A 5,892-nucleotide genomic window follows, 5' to 3' on the forward strand; every position below is an offset into this window, starting at 1 on the left:
GGAATTGTGATGCCTCCAGCTTTGCTTTTCTTTTTTAAGGTTGCTTTGGCTATTCAGGGTCTTTTATGGTTCCATAGAAATTTTAGGATAGTTTGTTCTAGTTCTGTAAAAACTGCTGTTGGTATTTTGATAGGGATTGCTTTAAATGTGTAGATTGCTTTGGGTAACATAGATATTTTAACCATATCTGTTCTTCTAATCCATCACAATGGAGTTGCTTTCCATTTCTTTGAGTCATCTTCAATTTTTTTCATCAGTGTTTAATACTTTTCAGAGTACAGATCTTTTACCTCTTTGTTATTCCTAGGCATATTATGGTTTTTGGAAAAATATGGAATGCTTCATGAATTTGTGAGTTATCCTTGCACAGGGGCCATGCTAATCTTCTCTGTATTGTTCCAATTTTAGTATATATGCTGCCGAAGCAAACACTCATTCTTTAATATTTAATTACATTATGAAATTGCAACTGTATTTGTAATTGGCATGAACAAGTTTAGGAACAAACAACAATGTTTGGTAAGTACAAAACTCAAATGGAGTGCATGGATGTATTAGACTGAGGCATACTGGATATTAGTCATCAGCATGCTGAGGCAGTGGTTAACCCATTTGCTTAAGTCAGTTAAGTGGAGTTGGATCAGTAGGACTGCCCACTGAATGTTTTATCAATTCAGGTTATTTGCAAGCAACCAAAACCAAATTAACAAACTAGGCAAAGAAATAAATTTATTGGATGGATCTGAGATGACACAGCAAACTGAAGGAAAAGCTAAATAACCAGTTCTCAGAAAGATGGGGGCTAAGGAAGCACTGGGTATCTTGGGAGCAGGCAATGGACAGACTCTTCCAGGTTTATCACTGGATGAATTGGCTCCAGTGTTTTTTCATCTTCGTGTCACTCTGATTAAAATCTGAATGTCCATGAGAAGGACTCTCACCAGCTTATATATCACATGGACTCTCCTCAACCAAGGAACAACAGACACTGGAAAGGATCTTCCCCCAAGACTGCATGCACTGGGGCAGGATCATTCTCCAGAGGCAACCAGAGGTGGGGGTGCTGTGAACAGAGGAGGGGGAATGTGTGTCGTGACCAGTAAGTGTGGGCAAGAAATCACATTAGCCAGAGAGAGACTTAGAGCCCTAGAAGTGAGTTCTGATTCTATCTAGAAGAAGGTAGAAGGTGTTAAGAGTACAAGGAAACCTATGGCTTCTGACTGTTGCTTTATGCTTTGACGTATTTCCCAGCAGCTTTCAAGGCTTCTACCTTCCGGAACTCTGAGTGAAATGTGCCAATTTCCTCGACCACCTAGATTGTTCCAGCTGAGAGTAGGTGTGGATGTCTGGATCCAGGCCCCAGTTTGTCACTACAGGATCTTGGGTGAGCTACTGCTTCTAAATACCCCAGTTTCTCTATACACAAGATGAAAGATCCTTCCAGATGTAATGTTTTGTCATTTCTGTATCTGGACACATCCCCTTTCTTCATACATTTGAGTATAATTCAGCAAAAACAGATACATCTTTATATTGTTTGTTGGAACTATTTTGCATTCCAGGAAACATTAAAGTGAAAGCTGCACTTTGGTTTCAGTGGAACTGTATAAGATGTAAAGATGGTGCTTAGAGATAAATTAAAATACCAATAAAAAGCATTAAAACACATGCTGCCACTCATTTGCACCATATAGTAGCTAGCTGGCTAATATAAGAGACCTCTTTTTTCAAGTTGTTTTTCTATTCTTTTATAAAGATAAGTACACAAGAGTTTCTGCTTCTGCCATGAATTCTTTTTTAAGGGCTCCTCCACCCCCATCCCCAGTGACTCATTTTCTTATTCTATTTCTTTGTTTGCTTGTTTGTTTTTCAGTATGCTGGGTTTGGTTTGCTTCCTTTCACTGACAATTTGAGTGAGATTCTCAAGGTGGTTTCTTTCAGTGTTTTGATGGCAAGAGATGCATTGGTTTCTTTCAGAAAACCCCTCTGAGGTGACTACTGAGGATTTTATGCCCTCTCAAGACTTGGTACTATGATACTCCCAAGAACTCAGACCCAGGGTAAAGGGGAGAAAACTGTACTACCTGGCAGGATGGGAGCTCAACACTGAAATTAAATCCTGTCACAAACAGAAATATTACTTGTGCCCTTGACTTTATGGACTGAGAGATTTAGCCTATAGAGATTTGAACTTTATTTAGTTGATGAAAGGGAGCTAAGTAAGGCAAGTGACAAGTCAAATATTTATCTGAGAAAAGTCACTTTGGCAGCTGTGTGGAAGATTAATGGAAAGGGAGAGAGAAGTGGAGGGGAGGCCAATTGGTTGAATCAACAGGCTAGGTTAGACAGGATACAGGGGAGGAAAGCTAACTCTTCCTCTGCCCCTTCACCAAACCATTTCCTTTCTGTTGGGACATATGGCTAGACTACATTTTCCAGCCTTCTTGCCAGTTGGAGCAATGTTACTCAAGTTGGACAAGGGGAATATGGGCAGAAGTGAGGTACACCTCCCATATGAACCTACTCGCACCCTTTCTTCCCCAGTCCACCAGCCAGATGTGTAGACACCAGGGTGACCTGGCAACCATGTGCGGATGGAGCCTCCATGGGGCTGGGTCCCTGAATGACATCATGGATACGTACAGACACACACACCCTCAACATGGGAGTGAGAAATAAATTTCTATTATGTTAAGATGCCAAATTTCCAAGTTCATTTGTGAATACAGCTCATGTCATTCTCACTAATATAATCCCTGAAGCTCTCTGGTTAGAGCAGAGCTCAGTCCTCTGCATGCACTGTTGTGCAACCCCTCTGCCCCTATCCACACCCTCCTTATAAGGAAAAGATAGAAAAGAACAAAGAAGAAAATACATGTTACACATCATTTCACCCTCCAGGACTAAGTACTCTTAACAATCTGGTATATTTTGTCTCGCTCTTTTTTTTTTTCCTCTATAGCAAAAAAAAGTTATCCTTAGTTTGTTCAGATATAAATTTTTCATCTGGTGACTTATTTATTGATTCTACCTTCATTGTAAGCCTGTGTGTCAGAAACTGCTCAAATGCTAGGGATTAAAAGAACAGACATGACATAGTTCCTGTCCTCAAGGAAACTATAGCCTCGTGGAGGAAAGAGATGCCTAAGCAGGTAATGACTAAGAAAATGACACAGAAAATGGGTAAGCAGAGTGACAGAGAAGGGAATTAAGGAAGCCAAAAGGAAGAGTCCCTAACATATTAAAAAAAAAAAAAAAGGTTCTTTCTACATGTTAGGGACTGATTTAATTACCTCTGAGATGTAAACTATTTTAATCCTCATGACAATCGCATGAGATACACGTCCCAGTATCTCAATGTTACAGGTGAGGAAACTAAACCACAGAAAAGTTCAGTAGCTTGCCCCTTGTCCAGGGTCTTCCTAGGAGGGGGTTCAGCAGTGTGTGTGTGTGTGTGTGTGTGTGTGTGTGTGTGTGTGTTCAGAGTTGACTTAGAAGAGTTTCAAAGACAGGGGTTGGGAAGGACAGAGTTACACATGAGAAACTACAGGCAGGATCATGGTCACCCGGTGAAGCTGAGACAGAGCAAGTGGCCCAGACCTTTGGATCCTCCTACATTCCTAGTGGCCTCCTGACATAGACTAATCTCAAGATGTGAGGCTCTAAAGAGAATCTAACTGAGCTTACAAAATCTGTACAGGTGGAGGAAGACTGCTCATTGGAGGTGTGACTTTTGACATCATATTGACTCCACTAGCTACTAAATGTGACCCAAGTGGTGTTCTGGAATCAAAAATACTTGCAACCTCTCATCCCTGGAGCCTGGAGCTGGTAGAAATGAAACAGGCCATGAAAAGAGAGAAGGACCTCCGTCTTCTCCAATGATGACAGCTGCAAGCTCTCAGCTCATAAAGCTCATAAAGTTTTCAGCTCTATCACATCCAGAGGGGACATGCATTTTCATAGACCCAAAGCCTAAATGCTGATTAAGGAATTAGGTGCCTGTGATAATTCACTGATGAGTTAGAGGAAGTGGTGACACTGGGAGAGGGTGGGTTTTCAGCACAGACCTGTAAACAAACTTGGCATGAATCCATCCTTAAATCAGCTAGAAGGCAGCCTCTCAATCTTGCAGTCTTCATGCAAAAATCATGGAGACGGACGATCTCAAAAAAGCATCCATGCCAAGCCAACCTTTTTTTCCCCTTTCCTTTCTAAGTTCCCCCCTCATTTCCATCATGATTTTTTAATTAAAATCTGAAGTATCTCTATCAGGAGCCCTCTCCCCTGCCTGATATTCTTGCCCTTTCTGTAGGACACCATGAAAAGATCTGCTTTCTCCCCCTGCCCTAAGATGGATGAGTGAGATAGGAGTGACTTACCCTCCACATCTTCTGGAAATTCGTATTTTCACTGCCTACTGTAGATCTTACATTGAAAGCAGGCATTGCCACTGCCTTATTTGGAGAAAGAGACCAGAACACCAATGAGCTGTTAAAATATGCAGAATTTGGGGGGTATGAAGAAACTCTAAGAACCATAGTCACTTCATGGCCCAGGAGGAATCTCAAAGGGGAACCTGCGCTCCTCACTTAAGCAGGGTTGGTCCTGAGTCATTGTTGTTCCAACATTAGGTGAGGCTGTAGAATTCCAGTTTCAACTGAATATTTATTATATGAAGTTACTTCGCAATACTTGCTACACTCTTAGAAGGATTTTCTTGGTTCATTGTTTCCCAAAGTATGTGGTGAATACATGTCCCATCTGCTGACACATGAGGTTGTTGAAAGTGGTTCATGGACAGAGCATATAATAACACTGAATCACAGAAGGCAAATGTTATTCTCCTTTAAATGGTCTTTTAATCTCTCTTTGGGCTTCAAGGTGAAAGCCTCTGTGCTGGTGTGCCTTTAATGGCTTCCCAACCAGAGCTAATCTGCCTTTTGCTAAAGGAAGAGCAAGCCTCAGTCAAACAACAGAATATTTTTAACAGATTTTTTGAGGTATAACTGACATAAGACAAACTGTATATTTAAAGGCTATAATTTGAGGGGCGCCTGGGTGGCTCAGATGGTTGAGCATCTGTCTTCGGCTCAGGTCATGATCCCAGGGTCCTGGGATCGAGTCCCGCATTAGGCTCCCTGCTCCTTGGGAGCCTGCTTCTCCCTCTGCCTCTCTCTCTCTGTCTCTCATGAATAAATAAATAAAATCTTAAAAAAAAATAAAGGGTATAATTTGAAATGACACATATACACCTTGAGACCATTACCACAATCAAATTAATAAATATTTCCACCCCCCCCCAAATTTTCCTTGTGACCCACTGTGATCCTTCCCTCCCACACCTCACCATTTCCACCCCCTTCCCAGGTAACTCTTGACCTTCTTTCTGCTACTATAGAGCAGTCTGCATTTTTTTGAGAACTTTGTATAAATTGAATAATACAGTGTGTACTCTTGTTTTGTTCTCGCTGCTCTCACTTAACATATTTATTTTGAGATTCATTCAACATGACTGTCTGTGTCAATAGTCCATTCCTTTTTATAGCTGGGTAGTATTCCATTATATGAATATATCACAATATGTTTACCCATTCATCTGCCGATGGACATTTGAGTTGTTTCCAGTTTGGGGCTATTACAAATAGAGCTACTATGAACACCCATGTTCAAGTCTTTTCAATTTCAGCCATTATGGTAGGTATATAGTCATGTCACACTATGGTTTTAAATTGCATTTCCCTAATGAATAGTGATGTTGAACATACTTTGTTAGGCTTTGTTTGCCATCTGTTTATCTTCTTTGGTGAGGTGTCTTTAAATTGTTTGTAATTTAAAAAAAATTGTTGCCGTCTTATGATTGAGCTTCAGAGTTCTTTATCAATCTTGGAA

The 5,892-nt window shown here is 40.8% G+C and overlaps 1 non-coding gene across 1 annotated transcript; it reads right to left on the reverse strand.

Moving 5' to 3' along the window:
- Positions 1–325: 325 nt before the first annotated feature.
- On the reverse strand, positions 326–432 carry LOC118017270. The gene has a single exon (XR_004681107.1). It is a non-coding gene; the product is annotated as a U6 spliceosomal RNA (small nuclear RNA).
- Between the last annotated feature and the right edge of the window lie 5,460 nt (positions 433–5,892).

Source organism: Mirounga leonina, unplaced genomic scaffold (assembly GCF_011800145.1).
Source record: "Mirounga leonina isolate KUSES-001 unplaced genomic scaffold, KU_Mleo_1.0 Mir_168, whole genome shotgun sequence".
NCBI lineage: Eukaryota > Metazoa > Chordata > Mammalia > Carnivora > Phocidae > Mirounga > Mirounga leonina.